The following is a 25596-nucleotide window of genomic DNA, read 5'->3' as shown; positions in this document are numbered from 1 at the left end:
GATAATTAATTTGATCTTGTTTTTCTCTGACTAAACTGTTTGGGGCGACTGAGCTGTGGTTGCCTGGGAGACAGCTGGTTGAAGACGGGTCTACCAATTGTAAATACATTGCAAAAGATTCAAATGTCCAGTCATCTTTATCCTCCTCTTCCTAGTGCTTTCTATAACGAGAGTACATGTATATCCCCTTTATCTATACCTGGATTGATAAGGAATAAAATTCTAGAATCACTGTTTTTTTATATTGGCCTTGCAATAGTTTTACACCTTTATTAGTTATATTAGAATAACCTAACAAGTAATGTGCATTATAATCTGTGAAAACATCCACATGCTACTAATGTATAATTCTTAACACCTAAATTCCCTTAAAAGTCCCTCATCTCACCTCTTAAGACTTCACAGTATTTACAGTATTTCAGATGGGCTATAACAAAATCTCAATTTTAACAGCTATAAGACTTTGGCAACATGGCCAGTCGGCAAGAAAAAAAACTCAAATACATTATAAAGAAAATACTGGAAAATGTGGGCCTGGGGAAATAGCTCATTTTACAAAGTGACTTTCACAGCAGTGAAAGTTCAGTTAAATTCTGTTGTTCATCTTCAGTAAGAATGTACAGTGGGCTTTTCAAGTCCACCTGACTTTTTTCTTTATATAGGTTGTTATTTTTTTAAGGGAAAAAGTGAGCAATGATTGCTGACCCCACAGATAGGAAAAAAAATATCAATAAACATTTCCTAAAAGGTTACCCGAAGTGAAAGCTTGTTCTGTGGTTATACGGGCAAAAGGGAACAGAAGATAGTCATATTAAAGGGAATTTTTGGGAACTATTTTATTTTACTGACTTTATTCTCCTTTGCCAACCTATCCGAATATTTATTATTGCCAAGTAGATATAGGTACAGGTATACTCAAAGCAGAGTACCTCAGAAACCACTGAACATTCATTTTGCTGTCATTGCATCGCAAAACAGCTGAGAAATTTGCAAACAGCTACTAAAAGCAAGTAAGATGGTACTTTTAGGACATTTTCAAAAGAAAATCCAGTTGGTTTTCAGAATATCCAAAAAAGCCACTGTCCTGCATACGCCTCTAAAACTTAAAACGTATTGTTAGCTTTTCAAAGAACCTCCAGTGATAACAAGCTGCAGCTGGAGAGATAAGCCACAAGGCACTCCATCTGGGAGCAAACAGACAATGGAGATGAAAGGTCTAGATTTATATTTGCTCAGTTGAGGGGAACTGTCACAGACTATCAGGGTGTTTGCTTGAATAACAAACTGAAGGCTCTTATACACAAGAAGAGAAGGTATTCAGGAGGCCTTACATCAATTTTCTTGTAGCTGTGTGAGCAACTCTACAAAAAGGGCTATAAACTGAACATATTGAGGTTGTTAATATCCTGAATTAAATAGCCAGTTGCAAAGCTTAAGGTTAGAGTGAAAGGAGAACAAATACATAATGAAGGTTTGCCCCATAGGAAATAAGTTATGGCTTAGAAATAATAGCTACCCCTCTGTTCTCCATTCTTATAGCTCTCCAGAACTACCTAAGACATCAATATATGTATTCTTCAAAGACAGTGGAGAAATGGTGAGTCAACACTGATTCATGGTTGCTTCAGTGCATCTAAACAGTACAAAGAGCTGCCCCTGATTTAGCTTTGTATTCCAAGATACTGTATTTCCAAAGTAAAAAATGCAGAGCACTGACATTTGCTAAAATAGGCCGGAATACTATCGCAAAGAAAAATTCTGGCCAACTATGAAATGCTTTTATTTTTGGTTTCAAAACCAAGAGTAAGATTTAGTTATTAAAAATATATTGTACATTGCACACTAAGTAACAGGCCAACAATTTTTAAATGTACCTATTAAAATGAATATTCGTGGTATTAAGTTTTCTCAAGTTTTTTCAAGCACGTATTAAATACTACCTAAAACAGCAAATTTCAAAGTAGAATGAATCTCAGATTAGTAGATGCTGATAAGTGGTCTCAGATTACAATTTGCACATTCAGAATGTGACTGCTTTCAGGAGCTGAAATTTTTGCAATGAATAACAGCTATTTATAGACACAGAGCTATATTTGGCAGTTTAAGAGGCAAGAACCAGCAGGGGATAAACACAGCACAGTAACAGCAATTACTGTTATGGTAACAAGACAAATACTGGAAGAAATACCAGTTCTTCCATTACAGCAATGTAAGAACTGTGTTACAACCCTCCAAGACAAGTTAAGCTTGAACTTGAATGTGTAGACCCCTTTTCCAAGGCAGCACAGGTATTCATACCTGTGTATTATCAAAATACATTTCCCAACAGAGTAAACTCCATGGAGTTAACACAATCTATGCCAGCTAAACATTTGGTCCTGCACTTATGAATTTGAAAAATGTTGTGAAACTGCCAGGATCTGCAGTTCTTGCTGTACAACATGCCTTTCCATATTTTGTTTTGGTGTCTATATATAAATCAGTATGTTGTCCCTTCAGGATACAAATTTCTACCTGTACTTGACTTTGCAAGATGACATTTCAGCAAAGTATTGCTCAGTTTTAGCACTTTTCTTATTCCTATGCTACAGCTATTTTCTTTAAATTTGCTATAAACCTAGGACATATTCAGCATATCAATGGCTCTGCTCAAAGCCTTCAAAACAGCACACCAACATAGGTCACATGTGGGCTGTCTGTAAGTACTGGCCAAGGATGAGAGACTTTCGGGTGTGGTTTTTCCTGGTTTGATTTGGTCTAGTTTCACCCAGCCCCCATGGGGCCCAAATTTTCATGAGTAATTGGCAAACATCTTTCTTGAGCAAGTCAGTCCGTGGGTAACATTTTGCATATGCGTTTCCTTTCTGGTAGATATTGCACCTTGCTTTGAGCAGGCCTAATATGATAGCCAAAATTTCTACCCTTATATACTTGAAGAGCTTCAGAAAGGAACATGGCCAGCTCTGTCGGCCTTCCTACTGCTGCATGTTGGTTGTTAAAAGTTCACACAAGCATTCTCACATTCTACATTTCCTTCCCCTTTATGAGCACATTTATTTTGCTTTAAAAAGTTTGATTGGCAAATGATTTTTAGGCTAAACTATATATAAAAAAAAAAAAAAAAGGCAGAATAGAATAGAGAAATTTAATGAGGAAAGTCTATCATTATTACAAGCGGCTGTAACAAACAAGATCTGGTTGTGGAAAAATATTCAAACGAGCATGCACGCTGAAGCAGCTCTGTAGGAAGATGCATTTTTGTGCACACTATTATCTTCCTTGCAGAGTTCCTAAGAACTTACTTGAAGGTAATGGTAAATCCTCAAATTTGAGGGATCCCCGTCATACCAAATCATAGTGATTTTTATTGAATTTTTAAAGAGTTCCTGCATTATGCTCTCCCAGTCTTGCTTCCTGCAAGTCTGAAACACTCTTTCAGACATACTTGTGTTCCAAAAAGTCTATTTTCCATCCTTCCCAGGGCTCCACACAGCTATAGTCTTTTGATTGGAGCATGCACAGATATAGCCAAATAAACCAGGATTATATTCAGAATGGTTAAAAGCAGTCAGCAATATCACTACAGAAAACACATGTAAGTGATACTGAAGACCTGACAATTCAGATCCTGCTGGCGGACCAGGATCAAGAGCTCTCAGCAGTCAAGAGCTCTCACCCTGCTGCTAGGAGGATGGGTGAGCAGTGCCTGTTGCTCCTGATGCTGCTGTGCAGCTGCTGGCAGAAGCTGCCCACCAGCCCTGTCTCTGTCCTGCACCCTGCAGCAGCGGGACGAGGGCCAGGTCTGGGCCAGTTGCATGTTATGCTGCTGAAAAGTCAGGCTCCTCCAGCACAGACCAAGTCAGGTGGAAAGCCAGCACACCCTCTGGCAGACTGCCACTTTCAATAGCCACTGTCTTTGTCTACCCTTTTTTAAATCTTATGCTGGAAGCTAACCTAAAGGTGCACATTTTGAGAGTTCACCGAATTCAGTCTGTGAAGGACTGTGTATTCTACCTGAATGATTAAAGTTGAAAAGGCCATGTGATTATGTTTTAGGTTCACTGAAGTCTTTCAAAGACATCATTCTCAGTAAATTAGGCAACACAAAGTGACTCTGGCCTCATGTTAGCATGACTTAATTTAACATCATATTTAACATCATCTTGTTTTGCATTTTTTGTTAGATATTGTCCACCATTCTTCCCACTACCCTTGGATGACTGTTTGAGGCCACCATTTCTTCCTAAATTTGAAGCATCTTTTTAAAGAAAGATCTGTAGAAGGAGTTACTCATTCATTTTTATTTCAATTATTCCCAGTAAATGCCTGCTGTTCCGATATTAAATAAAATTTGGTATTAATTAAATCTGCCTGTAGGGGGCCAATTGCATGTGGTATCACATTAAAGAAAACCACAAGCAAACATGTCTCTCCTTTAACCTTTATCTTTTTCTCCTCCAATCAATGTACAAGCAAATGTTTGATTATAAAGCAACTATCCAGAGCACTAATGGTTTCTCAAGCTGCTGAAATTACTGTAACTGTTTCTTTATTACAAATATTCAGATCCATATTTCTTTTAATTTCAGTCCCCCAGAAGAGTAAAAAACTGATATTCTGATAAACTCTTCTGGAAAACTGAATGCAAGATTTTGGAAGACTCTTCAACTATAAGTAGTAACGCTGAAAGAGAACAGCTGAAGAGCTTGCAGTATAGCTGTCTCTTGACAGTAATCATTTACTCCAGCTGAATGCTAACAGCAATCATTTACTCTAACTGAATGCTAACGATCCTTTCCTGAGACACAGCACCATTATCTTTCCACGTATTGCCTACAGCAAAGCCAATACAACGCTTCTAAAAATAACATTAATATTAAACCTTTCTTTAAAAAAATTACTTGCCGTCATCTAGTTTCAAGTAGTACCTGTTGATTGGTCTGGGAATTTGATATGTGGACTAGGCACTTTAAGTGTCCATATTCAAGTAGTTCTGTTCTGCAAGATCTTGAACCTGAGACAATCACCCCAAATTCAGCTCAGGACCTGGATCCCCAACAAACCTCTAGCTTGGCTACATTTCTGTTTTCTGTAAATCTGCCGCTGCGCTAAGATCTGCCTGTGCCATTGCTTTTTGACCCATCCCCTGGTTACTGTAAGAAGATCTCTTCTCACAGAAGAATTCTCTAGCTACCTTCATCTGTCTCTTTGTCTGGGAACCAAAACTTTTTTTTTTTTTTCCTCTCACCTTACTGACATCTGCAGATGTACATTTTAGCTGAATTCCCAGCTTTTAAGCTCGAAGTTCACTAAAATAAACACATGATCTTCTCATGACTATATTCATCTCAGAGCATGTTCTCAGTTTAAATGATGTAGTTCAGTACTCATTTTAAACTCAAATATTTCAGTCAATTCGGGTACTATTGAAATATCTGTTATTCATCATCATTACACATGAATACTCAAATTAGAGAGGCACTGGAGAAAGAGTCAAACACCAAAAATCCTTTTATAGAAGTAAAATAATTCTTTTTTTTTTTTTTTTTGTAATTAGTGAAGAAGCAGTTTACTGACTTCTGGTATGAGTTGCAGGTGCAGTGTTGTAGGTATGATACATACAGCAAGACCACTTATATTCCAGCACATTTCAAGTGACCCTTAATTGATCAGCTCATTAGCCATGTGGAACAGGAGCCATTGGGCTGTGCCCCCAGCTGAAGTTTAAGCAAAATTTAGATTTATAGGCCATGCCAATTAATCCATTTATTATTGCCGGCCATAAATCTAATTTGCATTCTGTATTGCATGAAAGGGAAATACATTTATTCTTATGCCTTTTCTAAAATACAGTGTTCCACACTGAGGTGGTGAATAGTTTATTGCCTAGTTAACCATCCATGAACGTGGATACTTGTCAGCATTCCAGGCAGTCAGGCATGCCTGATTCAGGGCTGTTTAGAACAGATTTAGAATAACATTAAGCAAATAAATGCAGTACTTCATAAAACATTAACGATTGTCATAAGTAATAGAAAACATCATCACACAAAACAAAACAATGGGCTTAAAATACCCACAGAGATGCAATACCAGTTTCATTTGCAAAATGAATATGCATTAGAGATTTTTCTTCCTGTGTTCAATAAAGTTAGAGGTTTGATAGGTGGCCAAGTCTTTCCTGATAGGTGGTCAGTCTTTCTTCAAATTCTGTCAGACTGAGCAGGTAGGGAATAGCCTGCTTCATGGATGAGTGCTTGCTTAAAGGAGGTATTTCAGCTGTTAGTAGTCAATAACAGAAATAAGAGGTTCACAGTCACAGATTAAGGGGTATGATGGTATATTCTGATATGAGGCATTTTCTAATGGCATTTCCTTTTTACTAGTTTAAAGTTAGGGGTTTAATTCTGTAACTATCACTTGATTAGCAGTATCAATTCAAAAGCTGTTTCCTAGACCACAAAAAAAAAAAAGTTATTGGTGACCAGCCTTATATACAATATGGTATATGTAGATATGCAATTCCTTATCAATGTACTTGAACATCTATACTAAACAGCACATTCATGATTTCTAACCAAGTAACCAAAAAATCTCCAAATCATGCATTAATGCAACTCAGCATCTGATGTGATTTGGTGGAACATGCAGAAAGGCGGCCTCAAATGGAAGACAGAACAGGAAAAAATTCCCAGCAACTTCACTTACAAACAATACAAGAGAGAAACAAACCCGTGAGGCAGGAGAGGTGTCAAGAAAAGTAAGAATAGAGATAAGTCAGAAACGTAGTTGAGAGCATATTTTAATGTGCTTTTTCCTCACAAGTAACTGAATAATGATAGTGATGGGTAAGGCAAGAGTAAAAATTTAATAACAGGACACAGAATTAGTGATTTAAACACATGTTAAAGGTGCTAACTGGGACTTATTTCCTAGCTCTACTGCAAAACTTGTCAGTCTTGAGCCGCCGCTGTTGTCCAGAAATAAACTCCACTCCACCGCACCACTCCAGAAATATAGGCAGTTCTGCTACCCTGACCACAAGTTCCCACCAAAAAAAGTTTTTTGTATTTTTTGTTGTTGGTGGTGGTGGTTTGTTTTTGTTTGTTTGTTTTTGGTTTTGTTTTTATTTATTTAAAAATATTCTTGACCCAATACCATATCTCTAATCAATCAGAAAATCTCGGAAATAATTTCACAAGTGCAGCCAGTCCCCATTTCCCTCAGAATATAATTTGGAAGAAAAGCAAGTCTATGTAGCTGCATAGATTTATTTCATGACAAGTTTCTCACTGGTCCTTATTCCTCAATGGTTAATAGGCATACTTTGCTATAAATCAACACAAGAAAATCAACTACCTTTCACTGGTTGCAGCATTTTTATCTGAGAGATAGTTCGATGCTTGTGTAAGCAGGGTAGGTTTTGACATGGCGAGCTTCTTGACCACTTAATGCTTTAGGGTTGCAAAAAGGAAAAAAGAATCTTTGTTCCTAAGTTCAAGTATCATCTTATAGTTTATTTTCCTGTGTAGAAGTTTTGCAAAGCCGCAAAATAGACAAATTGGAGACAGGTAAATTGGGGAGTTGAGATTGTAGTCAAAATACAGTTAGAGCACCACTAGAAGAAAGATGCTTTCCTCAGAATCAAGTGGTGGTGTTCCTCTAAGAGCATTATCATCAGGAAGCACTGCATGCCACATAGTTATATGTAATATTTTTATGATTTCAGGGACCCTCCTCTATGCTCCTTATAAATTAAGTCATCATTAATTGTTAATTTGTATGAGTAATTCCCTCATTGATATTCATTTTTAAGCATAGTGTCCTATTTACTTTACTATATCTGGTAACTAAGGATTTAAGTGACCTGTAGGTGAGGAAGATGTATGGCAAGTTAAACTAGGTTCCATCATGTTCATATGCATATCACAAGGCTGACAGGCTACATTTCATATTTGCTTTTTATGGGTACTTATACTTATTTACTGTGAGGATAATTCAGCATTTGTTCAAATTAATAGGCATGATTTTGTCAAGTTCAGCAAGTTTTAGACCACGGCCTAAAGGCTCAACTTTATGGCACTTCTTTCCCCTATTAAAATCAGTTTAAATAGAAGCTTGGTGTTTCAGACACTTGCCTCATGACCAATTTAAGTCCCCTCAGGGATGGATCAGCCACCCTTCCCATTGTCTAGCACTGACTCATTCCATACTTCCGTAGTTTCTATGTTTTTCCTCCTTAAAAACATTAACAGAATGTGAATATTGTATAGGTTTAATCCAAGAATATCCTTATGAAACTACATGTTCCATTTTTTGTGGGTTATCTTTTCTTTCACATTAATTGTTTTCATGGCATATGTTTAAGCCACAAAGTAGTCCAAGCTTTTTCCTTTCAACAGTTAAGTTCTATGATTTAATCTAACTTATCAAGTGCAGTGGTGGCTAATAAAGGTTTTGACTAATGAAGGCAAAATTTGGTCCCCCGTTTGGCTGTCTTAGATGGTTGCAATCACTCCCAGTACCCTGTTCTCTGCTATGTGAACACAGGTCCCACCATCTGAGTAGTTTACACCACTGTTGGTAATTTTTTAGTAGTAGTGTAGTAATCAGTTCTCCTTTACAAGAATATTTTTGCTTCATGTTTTAAAGTGCACTGCAACACAGGTATGAATTGCACTATGAGTACTACATTCAAAGTGTTTCTAGCTTGGGTTTATTACCTAGCAATCAACTGGGTAAGAAATCTAAATTCTTTTCAGTCAGGTATGGTATCTTGCAATATAAGCAACTTTTATCACTAGTACAAAATTACTCATTCATTTTAACTACGGGGATCTCAGTAAACGTTAGCATCATTCAACTTCTAACTCTGTGAGCACTAACAATAAAACTCATTTCAGCAGTATAAGTACATCGTGTACCATTTATTATACTGATAAATGGTTAGAATTGAAAAATGTGGAAATTAATTTGAGAAATATGACTTTTTAGCAATTTTTGATTAATGAAAAAAAATGGAAATCAAAGATGGGTGTCAAAATATTACCCAGTGCAGTAAAAATATCCATGAGCACTAGAGGGCAAGATTTTAATCAGAAGAATTAAACAGATGGAAAGCAGTTTATTCACCATTTCAGAAGGGACAAAGCTCAATATTAATCATATCAACTTTAATACAAAACTCCTCACACAGCAGCTAGCTAGTGTACCATAAAAACATACCAGTGAAGATTTTCTGTAGCGCCTTTTTTTTTTTTTTTTTAATTTGGAAGTGAAATTTAAATATCCTTCATATCTCATATGCAAAGTAGAATTTAGATTTTTTTTTTTCACGTGGAAATGATGATCACATAGAAAGAAATGAAGAAACTATTTATAGAAGAGCATAAATCTGTAAAATTAGGATATGCATACCACATGCCAGACAGCTGTCAGAAAACCATGCAGATCCATAGAAGACAGCTCAACTACATCCATACACATCAGATGAAAACCAGCACTAAAATGTTAATCTAAAAAGGTGGCACTGGAAATAGAGGGAATATTCCCAGATTACTACTGTTCTTTCTGTAGAAGAAATCTATTTTTCCTCACTTTCCTACCTTCCTACAAAGAGTAAGCAGAGTTCACCTCACAACAGGTAGTAATCTCCCCAGGTGTATGGCAGTATGCAGGCCAAGAGGGCCCACCTTCTTTGTTGAAAACAATACTAGCTGATCAGAAAGGTTCCGGCACCTCAAGCACTCCCCTCCCCCCCCCAAAAAAAAAAAAATAAAAAAAATCTAACAAACAGGACAAAGTGTCCTTTCCGCTGTTCACAAGCCAAAAATGGACTACAGTTTTCATTAAAGTTTTGTTCTCAAACTCCTTATGGAAAGTTGAAATCTATTATTTTGTAAAATTTACTCTTAATTTTGTATGGAAGAAACTTCTCTCCACTATCCCCTCCCCCCCCCCCCCCCCCCGTCTCCCCCCCTTTTTATTTCTGCTTCTACTCACAGGTTCACCTGGAATTGGTAAATGTGCCCTACCAAAAATACACCATACACCTTGACTCTTATCTCTTCTGAGTGTGAGAAGTTCCATTTCATGTTTCAATAAATTATTTCAGGTCAAATTCAAATCCACAAAGTTTATACAAAAAGTGATGCAAAACTGCTAATATCTTTGTAGCCTCACATTAATTTCCACAGGTTCTGCAGCATTGCCATGGCAATATGTTTTCCACCATTTTTCAGTTTAAGCCATGTATTTTGGACCAAAACATTTAAAAGATTTTGTGAACAACTTTATCTCTAAGCACCTCCCCAAAACTCTACCTACCAGCTTATTTGAAATAAACTAGCTTAGAATTTGTGTGACTTCAGAGGTTTCCTGCAAGTAGGCCCGAGGGGGACAGAGGCCTCCAAAATTAGAGACTGCCACTCGCTTTATAACTGACTCTGCACTATTTGGTCGTGTTCAAAACTTAACTACTTCTCACTAATATATTTTTTAATCGCTCCTACACAGGACACACACATTACTCCAATGAAGACGTACATGCAGAGGGGCAACTACCCTAAATCTTCAGGCAACAGCAATCTAAAATGGCTGCCAGAGCATGGTGAAAAGGGCAGGTACCTTGAGGACAGGAACACAAATAGAACACAGACTTGTCTGTAAATGCAATGAAATATGCAGTGAAAAAAAAAAAAAATTAAATGTCAAAAACAAAGTTACAGTGGTCTTAGCCTATTAGATGTTCTTGAAATAGGTAAAGCTAGAAGGCATATGCTAATAGCACAGAGAGAATCACATGCTAAGGCTAGAATGCGTCACTGCTATCAAATGGTATTAACCGCTTAGATTTTAAATAGGTAGTCCTGTGAGCATTGGCATGAAAAAATCTGTTTTTCAGAAATTTGTATCTTGTGACTGGCTTTTCAAAACTCAATTGTTCTCACACTATAGCGGTAGTGCACTTTTAATTACAAATGGAGGCCACACATGGTAATTAAAAAAAAAAAAAAAAACAAAACACTCATAGCACCTTTGACCACTGTTCATTGCCAAGAGGTACCAGGATTTTTCACACTTCATTGTTTTACTTGAGAGGTGTTAAAAAAATATTCGTTCTACAAGACCTTCTCTCATATTCAGTTGTAATCTCACCTGGTTGCTTCGCAATATCTCTGATATGCATATACATGATATTGAGTATGGAAACATTACTTGCTTCAAAAGTAAGAGTAAAAAGCATCTAAGAAGACCCTGAGCATCCGATAAAGCTCCTAAAGACTCTCAGCACTGCCCTCAGTGTAACTGATTTGCTCCTATGAAGCACAGCTATATTTATGATCCTTTTAACGGACATCTCACTTGCCTGTAGCTGACAAGCTTTACTTTCAAATCAAAATACCTTGAAGTTTCATTTTAGATCTTATCTACACATATCTTATAGGCTACAGTCATCGTTCATTTTTTCCCAGGATTTATTTATTTTTTATAGTAATTGTGATCCATATTACCCTGAGTCCCTTATTATAGAGTAGTAGAAGAATTTTATTCAAAAAAAGTAATAATTAAAAATGCATAGATCTATAATTAATTGCTGTAACAGTTTAGAATGAAAGACTCACCATGCAAAAGTCATAAAAGTTATTGAAGATACTGTCTCTCATCAGATCATATTCCTACTTACAGTATGTAAATTTAGTGATAATTGTTGTGACTCAAATCTCTGATTTGTACTCAGATAGTAAAAGGATTCAACGGAAATGAGTTTTCTAACTTAAATATGATTTTTTTTGGAGGGTGAATTCTTTGCAATCTGTCATTTTTCTGAAAGATCTTAGAACCTTAATGCCACGAATATATCTTTTTTTCTAAAAATTACAATTTTTCTTTAAGAGTAAATTGTATTTCTCAGCCACTTAAACACTAAAATATAACAAATCCTCAAAACTGGAGGATAAAGCTATCTACAATAATAAGCACTTCACATTTGTAAAGGCAGCAAAAAAATAAAGGTATCTGGAGATGTTAATAATAATCTAAGAATCTAAGGTGTTAATAATAATCTAAGAAACAAGTATTTTTATTGTACCCATTACAGAAACATACAGAAATAGGGACCTGCAAATATAGAGACCGTTGTCTCAATCTTTTCAGGTTGAGCAACAGCAGATTCATTAAATAAATAAATGATTTTTCTCTACTAGAGCAAGGCTTCATTCTAAAGAAATCATTGTAGTGCCATTTAAAACATAAGGCATTTAGGGGAGTTGCTCTGTATTTGTCTTTGGTATTTAAAATGCTTCTACTTGTACATCCAAGTGATTTATAGCTTTTATTAATGCACAGAAATAGTGGCCAGAAATCTAAACACTGCTTAGCTTTTCCCTACTCCTCTTTGATTGCCATCTCCTGGTTAGAGCTTGAGAACAAAATTGTGAAAACATTGTAGTATTTACATTAACAAATAAACTTCTATTTTTCTTGTTCTTGTCTATTTGTCCTATAAAAATTATAGCACTGCACACAATATCATTTACATCAGTTACACATAGCTTAAAGTATCTTCTGATAATTAAAGGCTTCCAAAATAGATTTAACTTTCCCAATCTCCAGTATGCTATTTTCATGATTTAATAAACAGATCAAAAATTTGGTGTGTGCTCTAATAAAAGTTTCACATGCATGTTGAAATTTTACAAAGAGAAGTCTGAATAAGGATTGAATAAAAAATTCTAGTAGTTTACTTCCACTATTTTTTTTTCCCGTTAATATAAACACTGGTACCTCTTGGCTTTTTATTAGAAAATTTTCATTGATCACTGGGATAAATGACACTTTGATTTTAATTTTTATAATGCTTTTTGGTAATGTCTTACTAAATGTTCCTTAATCCAGTGTATCTGGATTAAAGGAGTATATATCTCCTACTACCAGATAATTTTGTAATGCAGTTTGCTGCACCTTAGCACTGTTAACACCTTTATTGTTTCTGAGAAGTTCACATTTTCTTTAAGATTTCAACTGGTACAATACATCACATAGGTTTACAAGATACTGAAGTTTGGAGCTCTGTACTTTCTGACTGTTCGATTTGCATTTCAGCCCTTATTTTACCCCTCACAGATCTTTTCTGGAAGTCTACTGGTGTTTTTCATGCTTTTACTCCTGCTTCCATGACCTCTACTGGTACTTGACTTGCACTGCACCATGTATATTTACATCTTACTACTGTAAGGTAAGTACATTGTACTGTCCTGTCCATTGTACGGTAAACAATTTCATGTATTAGTCTGCTAATAAGATTCTTGTGTTTAAAGGATTTCTACACCATTCACCCCTTTTAAATTGAATTTGCATTCATGATTTAGCAAAACCATGGCACCTTTCTGTATTTAATTCTGTTCTACATTATCTGTCCCTCATCTCTAACTCTTAAGGCAGTTTAGCCATATAAGCTGTAATAATAAATTACATAATACATATATATAAATTCATATGTACATAATACATAATAAAAAACAAATATTTCCATGCATATCACCACTTTTTACACCTGTGGAATGCTATCTGATTATATTGACATTTCACTTGGTACTGCTCGGAGACTTCATGGCCAGTAATGTTTCATATCCAAAGTCCATAATGTTACCACACTAGGGAGTAGGTAATCCATGCCAGTGTTGGCAAGTATATCACTAATAAAAGGGCCAGAAAAGGGGAAAGGAAAAAAAAAAAAAAGAAAAAAGAAAAAAAAAAAAAAGAGGCTCCTTGGCTCCTTTTATAAAAACAGGAAAAGAGAATAGACAAACATTGCATGACCTTGAAGAAAAAAAAAATTAGATACAGCTTTGAGACCTTGCCAGAAAGCAACTTGATACAAGGAAAAAAACTGTTGTTGGTTGTGTGATTCCTGCTTTTAAGAAGGCAAAAATTGAAGGTCCCTTTAAACTGTGTAAATGCCAGCTCAATCATCTATTTACTCAGTTTTAAATATTGCTGTTTCTCAGAGGAGATTTCTCAGCCTGAGGAGCACAGAAATCAAGGGTGTACAGGTAGATAGATGGCACACACGGACGTAAGGAAAAGCTAATTTAGAAACAAGGAAGAAATGATTCATTGCAGAAAAGGAAAATAACAGGAGAGCACCAGGGATATACATACTACAGCATTCCAAAAATCAGTTTAACTCTGTCTTGTTAAAAGCAGATTCATGCAACACATTTCTGAGAATGTAGTACTAACAAACAATTCCAGGATGTTCTTTTTTTGGTAGTTTATATAAATCCACAAAATCTCCAAGTATGAAAAAATTAGCAAAAGGTTAAGGAATAAAAAATCAGGAACACAAAGTTCTATTCTACTACTCCCATGCTTTAGATGAGCCATTTCCTTTCTTGGTGCTGTTCTTGACCAAATTTCTCTTTTCAAACCTGCCCTTGTTACTTCCAAATGCATTCTTTTCATCTAAATTGCAAGATTATGGCAAACTGCATCTTCCATGGGGTCATACGTGACCCTGAAACACTAAACTTTCTGAGTAAAATTTAGGGGAGATAAGATACTGTTTTTTCCTCTCTAAAATAAAGTTTTGTTGGAAGGCTACGAGCTAGCTCCATCCACAAATTGTAATCACCCGTCCACATGCAATTCCTGGTTCACCCACAGATTTTCTACAGACTCTCTTGAAGCTCACTTCATGCAGACTTTCTAAAATAGATGAAAACAATACTACTTTTTATCATTCAAGCTCAATCTTAGAGAGCAATCAGGATGCCACCAGGTGACTCTTCAGTATCTTGTCTGGTTGGGTTTGGCAGTATTTGAGATGATATGAAATAATGATTATCAGTATTTTGAGACTTATGCATATCAAATTTAAAGAAAGATATTGGCAATCACTTACTAATGCAAGAGTAATAACAACTTTATCTGAAAGAACTGTTTGGTAATATTCTGATAATAATACATAAGGAATAAGTATTATGTCAGTGCTTACGTCACAAAATCAATTCTGCTTGCTTTCTTGAAATAATTGATAGCCACACCTGGATAAATTGCTGTATTACACAGCAGGCTGTGGAATGTGACCTTGCAGTACATGGAAGTTAAAAAATAGATCTCTTGTGATGTAATAGGAGACCACTGGAAGTCATACAGGTAGAATTAACCAAATATGAACCACAGTAAAAATTAAGTCATTTGAAGCATTCAGAAAACTAGTTGAAAGCAAATCGAAGCTGCTATTTTTAGATCCTGGCTTAGACTATCCTAGAATTGCCACTGTAGATTTTTCTTTCCTGTTCTGCCATGTACACACACATCTGCTGTGTGTCTGCTACCATATGGTGTTTCACTAATTGCTAGTTATCAGCCAGGCTTCTACTGCTCACATCAAATGTGAGTACCCTCCAGAATGTTTCACACTAATCATTTCACAGATTCACTGCAGTAGCCACTGTATGGTCAGAAGGCAGTTTTCCATAGTAGAAATGCAATAAATATGTGATTTATAAACCATTGTCTGTCGTTTTAATATTGCAGGTTCACTGTTACATTACAGGAGAATTTCAGAACAAATGCATGCTGATCAATACCTGCAAATGGAAGAGCTGTAGTAGCTCAGTAATCTATCTGGTTCCTCTGATGAAAGCAAAAGTATGGACAACCCTGGGACAAATCATGTCTAACAAATTTTCAGACGCCTTTTTTGAAAGGATGTATCTTTGTGCTTGGACTCTTTTTTTTTTTTTTTTTCCTTTTTTTCTTTTTGGTACATCAGCTTCTGAACTGTCCATATTTTATTTACAGTTAAGCATAAAATTTATTTCTGAATAAGGTGTTGGGTATTGTACAGTGTCAGGCAGCTCTTGTAGTTCCTAAGGTCCTAAAGTAAAGCAGAATGGGTGATAGTGATAGTCATGTAAGTTCCTTCAGCTGTCAGGCAACTTCTAATGGGTTCATCTCATGGAGAAGCAGTTCAAATGACTAAGACTGTCACAGCTAGGAACTCAGACAACAAAGGATAAGTACCTTCCCTAGTTAAATGAGACACTGGTGTCCTGGCAGAAGCATGGCTGTCTCTACGTTCAGAACCATGCATTTTTCAAACGAAGGCACAGATACAGTTACAGCCAAAAGACTAGTGAGGGGAAGGAACTGTTGTAGATGCCATTCACAGGAATCAAAAGTGAAAGTGCTGTTCCCCAAAATAAGAATTAATTCCAAGTTTAAGCTAACAAAATGGAGGTATATTTGTCCCTAGGCAAAGGCCATATTGTTCATTAGAAAAATTACTCAACTGTATTCCTCAACATCTCACTAATTGAAATTATATTGTGAAAGAGATTTGGAATTTTTTAATATAAAAATTCCCATTTGCACAACAGTCTGTGTCTGTGATGCATTTTAGTGAAATACAACCTTCACCTACCTGCCATTAAGACTTTATTAATGTAATCATTAGCATGACCTCAGCTGCATCATCAGGGTTATGATTATAAACATTGTATGTATTGTATGTATGTTTATAACTGTTTTAAGAGGGATAATAAGATAACCACAACTAAAGATTTAATCAACATCTGACTTATTAGAACTGCGTTTACAATTGAAATGCAGTTACTGAACATAATTAGTATGCCACAATCTCAAGGAGACTCATATTTCTGTTCTTTTCCTTTAATAATGCAAATCCTTGGCAGCTAACAGAATACTCAGATAAGAAACGTGACAAAGTACCGTCACCTTCAGAAAGTGCTTAAGAATGGAAAGGGAGGTGCTGATTAGACTGCAGGGAGGTGGGCATGGTCTTTTCCAAAGATCACATATACTTTGAGTCCAACTACTTCTGAGATAGTACCTTACAGAGGTTAAAGAAAAACTACAAAAACCATCTATGAAGGCCAATTTTACAATAAATAAATAAATAAATAAATAAAAAATGATTAAGTAAGTAACAATGCTTGTAATCAGAAGAGCATGTTTGGGAAAAAATAGGAAGTACCAATACATTAGGTTTTTTCTTTAACTGCTGATTAAGACTGGGGTTTTCACAGAAGCTTCAGGGCCATGTAGTTAAATGCAAATTCCCATTTAGGTTGATCCAGGAACTTCCTGGTCTACAAATTTTGATACTGGTATCCTTAAGTCTGTTTCTTTAATCTTGGACTAAGCTTAAGGATTAACAGTTAGATACATCTTTGCACAATATGCAAAATGCTGTTTCTACTAGGAAACATTACTACTACAGGACTAAGTGTCAACTCAACCACACCAGTCTTGGAAGATGTTTTTCAAGCACTGTATGAAGCCTACCTGCTTCCTATGAATCTGAGGTACATATCTCTTTAAAAAAAAAGATTTTGAGAACTTAACATTTGTTCTAGTTTTTGTTCTAGTTTTCTAGCTCCACCATTTGACACCCCATTAAAAAGTTACATTCCAAAATCCTTTCTACCCCTGGGGCCAAAGTGCTACCTCTTACAGTATAGTATGATTAACTGATCTGAAACTGATGTAAATGATATGAGAATAGATTGACACTCTGACTTGTTAACCCTTGATAATATTATCACTATAGTACAGGACAACATGTATCAGTAATCAAAAACACAAGTATTCATACATGAACAGTAACGCTCAAGCACATTGCTTTGTTGTTAAAGAGAAATAGAGTAGAATAAAATATTTGAATGATTCATGTGCTTGGTTTGACAAATATCCAGATCTATTGTTAACATGGAGAAAATTCTCACATATGATTTTCAAAATTGAACTGAAAGACAGATGGCATAATAAAGACTGACTGCTTGCTATAAGTGTGTTTTAATTTTTAATAGTATTTCAAAAATGTAGACTAACCTATCTGACAAGGGGACAGTCATTTTCAAGAAAGAAAATGTCATCTATGTCATTGCTAAATGGGCTATTTTTGAAAAATGCAATACAAGTTCATTTTGTAGCAAAAGTGCATTTTCTGATTTTTCTTTACAGAAGGATAACACCCTTGCCTAAAAACTAATAAAACAATTAAGTCTTTCTCAATTTCATATAACTAGTTTCAGGGGAGACTAAAAATTATAATTTAAAAAGCCGAGGAAATAAGCAGTAAGTGGGAGAGCCATATTAACCCCTTGCTGAATATCAGGGGTTAAAATATGGTGATAAACTTCAGCAGAAGTTGCCTTGGGTAAAGGGGTTATTAAACAGAAATGGACGGTCAGCTACTATTCCCGTAACAATGGCATGAAGAAGCGTTAGTGAAGCGAGCTTACCAAACAATATAACAAAGGAAGTAGTCCTGCTAGCAATATAACAGAACAGTGAATTGTGAGGTGCAGATACAGACCAGGAAATATCCTGTAATAGCTACCAAAGCCATCTGCTTAGTTGTGTTTTTTTTTTTGTTGTTGTTGTTGTTATTTTTCCCTTTATTTTGACTCAGGATATGTTTTGGTTGTTCAGTTTATGTAAATCTGTTTTCATTTCCTGCAGGACACTATTTGCATCTCCTTTCTTCTTGTCCTCCCTTATCAAACTGACACTGATACACAAGCAAAACCATTTGACTTAAAAAAAAAAAAAAAAAAAGAAAGAAAAACAAAACCAAACTTATAGCTGCAGCTTAATACTGCTGTACTCTCAGTTGAGTTTACCCTGTTTGTCTCCTTAGATTTTAATAATGAAAAAATGCCTCTACGCTTTCTGGGCACGCTGCCATTTGCATTTACACTGTAGTGGTACCTCCATCAGCAGTATTGTGTTAACCATTCACAGAGGAGTAACAGTTCATCCAGAAGGCTCCTTCACTCACCACCATTGTGGTGATGGATGTATCCAAACAGCTAATCCATCTGATGTTTTTGGCTCACCGGCAGTTACTGAATATAGTCTGTTTCAGACAAGTATGAGAAGTTTCTCTGTCCTTACCAAAGCCCCATTGCCTTTATAAGAACAACTACTTACCAGTGACCATTACTGTATCTCATCTAACTGAAAGTTAGAAATACAGCATCAGAGGAAAGGCCATCTCTTCAGTGAGCTGATGCTGAATCCCTCAAAAAATTGACATTTGATGAAAAATACATTCCATTAAATTCCTTTAGAAAAATCCAACTAATATAGCTGTGCTTTCCTGCAAGAAAATACAATAAACAGGAAATTAAAGCCTCACTAGCTTTGTAACTCCAGTGTACATATTCAGAGCAGCAAAAATACAGCACTGTAAATTAGCCCCACAAACTGTGCTGCTGGAATGTAAGTGGCAGGCTTTCCCAGTTCTGGTTTGGGAACCTTTTGAGAGGGAGCCTACATCTGATTTTTTTTCAATATCAGCAGTATGACAGTGCTGCAAGCACAAATATGGAGCCAGAGAAATCAAAGCTGTGTCCCCCATTCCTACTGCAGAAAACAGTTTGTTTAGTCTCTTGCTAAGGGCTATTATGCTCCCACAGTATGAGCAGAGGCTCACCTAAACTGTAGTCCAAATGTGTGTCCACGCTCAAAACGGCATAGATGAGCCTTTCCCAAATAGGAAGGATAATCTTATTCCCTGTGCAGATAAGATGAAGAATATTACTTCAGTCCAAAATTTCACAATGCTTGTCTAGGTGGGGTTGCAGCAAAAGATTATGTTTATAGGTTCCCGGAAAAAGAATTATTCCTGCAAAATGTTCACTGACCTTCTCTTATAGTGTACGTGTTTATATTTACATATACTCTTTTTTTTTTTTTTTTTTGCTACCATTCCCAAAATAGACCTCCAGCACAGAGCACCTTTTTGTAAACTGAAAGATATCAAAGATTTATATGCAGCTTTCTGTTTGTTTTTTTTTCAGCAACTTACAGATGGAGGGAAGTGAAAGACCATAACAAATAAGATCTATCATTTTCAGAATATTACTTTTAAAATATAATGGACACATTTAACAAGGCTTCTTTTCACTTTGACTACTCTAACTCCCCATTAGATAATACTAATAATATGTTACTATGTTTAAAGTTTTGTTGTTTGTTTGTTTGTTTGTTTTATAGCAGGCAATTTCCTCCAAGGAATCAGTCATTGTTTTGTTTGTTTGTTTGTTTTATAGCAGGCAATTTCCTCCAAGGAATCAGTCATTATTTATGAGTATTCCAGAAAATAAGCTCTTATCAAATAGGTACCTGCGCACAGCAAGCTGTGCGCAAAATACTACAAATCCCTGTAGTGATCTTATTACAGTCTACTAAACGAACAACATGGAGCCCATTAAAATAGCAATCTGTGCTTTAAGTTCAAATGACTATTTTGGTGAGCCAACGAAGAACAAAAGCATATAATTAGTAATGATTAAGAAGCAGAAAAATACCTGTTAATAGCAGTAATATTTATATGTGTGCACCACATATAACCCCTTATGCATCCTATTCACACAGATGAACATTCTTAGACTGCAGAGAAACACACAGACAAAATAAAAACATTCACTGAAACAGAATGTAGGTCTCGCCCTAACATGGCAAGCCACAAGATCATATATACTTATAGCACAGCTCTGAGATATCATCTCTTCCCTTTAACAGAAAGGTTTTGGTATCAACAGTTACAGGAATTAAAAGCAATGTTAAGCATTCCACCTTCGTACGTGGATACAGCAAGGATTACAAACTGCAGGAAGGTCATGCAGCTGGTGATTACTCTCACCAGTATTATTTTGCATGCTTCAGTCACCTGTTGTGTTTTTTTTTTTTTTTCCCCAGTAGATTTTAGCTAAAAGCTCAGAAGCAGATGTACTGCATCTAACCAACATTTGTGTGGATTATTGCAGGTTTTCAGGATCAAACCTGAACTTTTATCCTACTCACATAGGGTGCTACTTCCCGTATTTATCAGAATCCAGCAACTCAGCATACATTGAACATGAAGGCAACTTTTCATAAAGCTCTATCCAAAGCTACTTGGATGTTTTCCCCAGTTAGGATTTTTCTGGCCTCTATGACACCTGATTTTGTTCTGAAACTTCCTTTCTTATTGTAGCAATACACTAAGTCATTTCTTTTCAGAGGTTTTCATTTTGGATAGAGTTCTCTCCCTGCTTGATTTGCAACCGTAGTCCGTGCTGTTTCTGAAAGCCCAGCTTCTATGTTTTTTTCAGGCAGCACTGAGAATTTAATGCTAGCTACGCTGGATAATTCTAAGATATGTTTTTGGACTTGACAGAAAGTCACAAAGGAGAAGGGCTCCATGACCCATCCAGATCTGAAGGCACCCAACAAAGCTTCCATTGGACTTGCTTCTCTTCCAGCTGAACAGAACTTACAATGAAAACTGGAGAGAAATGCAATGATTGATTTTTTGGTATGCCTTTCTTTCCTGATTTTTTTCAGAATACATTGAATAGAGGAAAAAAAAAAAAAAAAAAAAAAAAAAAAAAAGGAGTATAAAAGATGGAAAGAAATATCACACAGTTCACATGAAGCTTCCTGATGGCGAAGACAAAGACCTAGGAACTACCTGATGCTAAAGCCATACTAACTGTATGTTACAACACTGAGGGCATCTCTAAGGGCAGGAATTAATAACTCTTTGTAAAACATTGATTTTAGTTAAAACTGTAAAAATGTTACTCTGCATTGGAGAGAACCTAGTGGTTATCTCACTTTTTAATGCTATCTCAGAGCCAACAAAACATGATTGTTGCCTTCATAGGTGGATTCAAATGCCTGATGACTCGATGAAATGACACATGACTACATAAGGCAAACAACAGTAAGACATTTTTTCGGTAGGTTACCAGTAACTAACAATATCCAATTTTATCTAAAAGGTTATTCTAGATCCCTGAACACTGAACTCCATCTCCCACTTTCACCAGTCACGTGTGGAACAATTAATAAGAAAAATCAGGGCCTAAACTAGAAAGTTGTTAATATCTTGTTCAAGTCACCAAGTGGCAGAACTAGGTCAAAATTTTTCATTTTAGTTTTTCCCAAAGCAGCCAACATTACTGAAAAAAATATTCCTAGGTGGAACTAGGGAAAAAAGTACAGTGTCTCAAAGTAATAACATAGTAAAAACAGGGAGAAAGACCTGAATTCTTAAATATATTTGTCTTCTCCCAAGTGAACCAAATTCACATGGGAGAAAAGTGGCAGTTTCTTGCATGATCACTTTTCAAAAGAGTTTTCTGGAGCAAATGAAATCTTGTCTTTAGCTATGTTTGCCGGGACTAGTATTCACAGACCACACAAGATCAGACTAACACCACTCTAAGTCAGTATCTCTGTTATTTCTAAAAGAGAATGTGCACTACAAATAATTCCTAAATATTTGCTTCTAGGTTTAGTGACGGTCTCTGAAGGCATTAACTAAAGAAAGGTGTGTCCATCTGTCAGATACCAGGGGAACGCAACCAGTATTGCCAACGGCATTGTGACAGCGATTCTGTTCTGAAGGCAAAGCACTGTTACCCTGGTACTAAACAGAAGCTGTTTAGAATGTGGATGAAACATTCAGGCTATGAGCAAGTGATCCTGCACCCACTTGACTGGAAGCACATAGGATATTTGACATCTACAGGTGAACATATCCAAACATTCAACTACCAAGACAAACTTGGCCTGGTTGTAACACCTTTACTTTCCTGCTGACACATCTGCACATCTTGTCATTTTGTTATAGACTTGTTTATCCAATGTGTGCTTCTAAGCACCATCGATGTGCACTTGGTGACACATTCAGTAACAATACTCTAGTCAAGTAATTTCAGACATATTACCCAGGAGTAGGAGGTGCCTGGTTTTGTTTTTGCCCTTCTACCTAACAAACCATAAAGTAGTTGTTCAATCGTTTTTCTAAATACCCAGAATGATAACATCACTGAGGAAGACTAATCATCCATGTGTTTTCAAATTCATTCCACACATTTGGTTACAATCACCTTTTTCAGCACTCTGAAATCAGTGCTCATTTTACAGCTCTTACAATGAACAGCTAACGTGCAGGTAGCTGATCCCCATGGATACCTGGCCATTGTGGTATGATGATCTCTGAGATAAGTTAAATCACATGCGATTAGGAGTTCTTGCCAGACAATGGGTTTTTCATTTCATATAATGAATGAAATAACTGGGTTTAACATCTTTTCAATCAGGAAAAGAAAGTTGAGAATGAAATGAAACATGCTTATTTTTAGGCATCTAATAACCATTAGACTCAAAGCCTGCTTTTCTAATCAGTAGGGATTCTATCATCTATCATCTAACATCCATCACCAGAGAAAAATTAACTTGATTGTAAATTTGTGGGTGATCCAGAGTTGTACTACACTGACCATGGATAGCAAACAAAGATTGTGCTTAGAGCTGCATGAAATACAGTCCTTCAGTACTAAAGTAGAACTAGTGTCACTTTTTAACAGGGATCAGAGTATTATCTGAAGTTTATAATTTTATAAACTACATTGGAATACCGTTATTAAATACAGATCAAGAGGGGACTTTTATGCCATAATTAAATAGTTTAAAATTTGTTTCACTTCAAGCACCAGTAAAAGGGACAACCAGAATGTTTGCCTTTGACTGAATTTGCATTTCATTAATGACAACTCTGATCACAAAATTATTCTGCTAAAGACAAGTGAAACACTTTCTTTCCAACAACAGTTATTTAGCTTTTTTTTTTTTTTTCCCAAAAAACGTTTATCACAAGCACTTTGTTACTGTGGCATTTTGAAGTTCTTAATTCCAGATTTTGTCAGGGATCTATCTCAACTTCTGTCTTGGATTCTTGTTTTCTTCCCTTAATTTGCTAAGAGGATGTGAAGAAATCGAAACCTTCTAATATGATGCATTAACTGAATGCATTTTTGTTAGAACAGGTTGTGTACACATTCTGTGTCATTCATCAGAATTTTCCATCTTTGCCCTGCCTGGTAATATGTATTTCTTAATTTTATTTTCCTTTATGAACATTGAAAATACCATTTCAATCCTTCCACTCCCATTTACAGAACAGTAGCAATAAACATAAGGAACAATCTTGAAAGGATTTTTGACTTCTTCAAGTATCACTGGATCTTCAGGTAAAGAACTATTCCTAAATAGGGGACTACCTAGAGCTCCAACAACAGACTTAAAAACCACTGGATTCTTTTTTAGTTCTAACTAGTTTCCTATTAGATTTCATCTGTTGCATGATGGCAACCCAATCCGCAGATTCCTCAGTAAAAAGCATTAGACAGCTCAATACCTGCTTGTTTTGTCATCTAGATTAAATATCCATCTTACTCTGATTACATTGAGAATTATCCAGCAAAAAGAGCAATATCCTACCAAGGCCCTTTTTCCTACCTGCTTTTACATGGTAAAATACTAGATTTCTCAGTCTCCTGGGGAATCTGGGCCAAACCTGTACTTTTGTTGGAGGCTTGAATCACTGAGTTTTTTTCCTTCTGTGTAATACCCATTAATCTCCCTTAGTTCAAATTCTCTTCAAAAGGCTTTTTTCCTCTACATCAGCCTACACCTACTTACAACTTAGTGCTTCCTCTCACTCCCCACCCTCCACTCTGAGAGAAAAAAAAAAAAAAAAAAAGAGAGAAAAAAAAAGTCAGAAACATGCAAAGTAACCGAAAACAGCACATCAAGCAGATTCAGAAGATTGCTGTGTTTTGTTGTTTTTTTTTCCTACTCCCACTCTGCCCACTTTTCCTATTCATCTCACCTTCACATCTCTAATGTCTTTGATACAGAAATACAGAACACACTTCTTTTTAAAGGAACTTATTGCTATTTGTTCACTGACAAAAGTAAGCAACATCTGCTGTATGAGTCAAGGCTACACTGTAGAAATCAGAACATTTACACTTTATACACAGGTTCTGTTGATTAGAGTTGAACTTTACTACTTGTATTTGTTCTCATTCTGTTTTTTTTGTTTGTTTGTTTTGTTTTTTGTTTTTCTGTTCGTTTTTAGTAAATGGAAAAGAGCTACAAATCAATCACTTATTGTAACAGGAAATGGACCAAATGTCTTGGAAGTGGGAGCCACAATACATTTGGTACTATATAAAAAAATTTCCCATCAGGAGAGCAGATGCAACACTTGCAAGAACAAGTGTAGTAAAGACTGCCGCAAGGTTGTCTAATATGAGTCTACACTAAGTTTATTCAATTAAATTCATCAACTAACCATAACACCAGAGCAGCATAGACTTGACATACTTGAGCATGTCTGGATTTTGTTGTGCTGTTTTTTGGTTTTGTTTTGTTTTAAATGAGGAATCAACATTTTTTGGTGCCTGAGCACTATAAAACCTAGATCACAATATAAACATAGTTGTAACTTCTCTCTTTAAAACTTGTTAAACAGGGACAAAATTGTGTTGTTTACAAAATTAAATTTCTCAAAACTAGATCAGTTCTAAGTGAACTATGTGCGATATTCCAAGACAGTATATGTTTTAGAATTTTAACTGCTGTCTTATCTCAATAAGTACAAATTAAGGAAGACAAGCTAGCAGAGGAACAGAACTTAATCATACTTTCTAGAATCATAACTTTTAGAAGTTAAACTTCCAGCTGCAGTGTAACTGGAGTGACCTGTATATACCATAC

The 25596-nt window shown here is 35.9% G+C and overlaps 1 long non-coding RNA gene across 1 annotated transcript in view; it reads right to left on the bottom strand.

The window, feature by feature from the left end:
- Positions 1–17050: 17050 nt before the first annotated feature.
- LOC106016912 (uncharacterized) overlaps positions 17051–25596 on the bottom strand; it is a 36972-nt gene continuing 28426 nt past the window's right edge. Inside the window, exons 2-3 of the long non-coding RNA XR_011803397.1 lie at positions 19472–19552; positions 17051–19135 (exon numbers count right to left, since the gene is read on the bottom strand). This is a non-coding gene — a long non-coding RNA (uncharacterized lncRNA). The remainder of the gene's footprint in view (positions 19136–19471; positions 19553–25596) is intronic.

This window comes from Anas platyrhynchos, chromosome 14 (assembly GCF_047663525.1).
Source record: "Anas platyrhynchos isolate ZD024472 breed Pekin duck chromosome 14, IASCAAS_PekinDuck_T2T, whole genome shotgun sequence".
Classification (NCBI taxonomy): Eukaryota; Metazoa; Chordata; class Aves; order Anseriformes; family Anatidae; genus Anas; species Anas platyrhynchos.
Note: the sequence above shows the minus strand (reverse complement) of the source record. Positions and strands in the feature narration are given on the sequence as shown.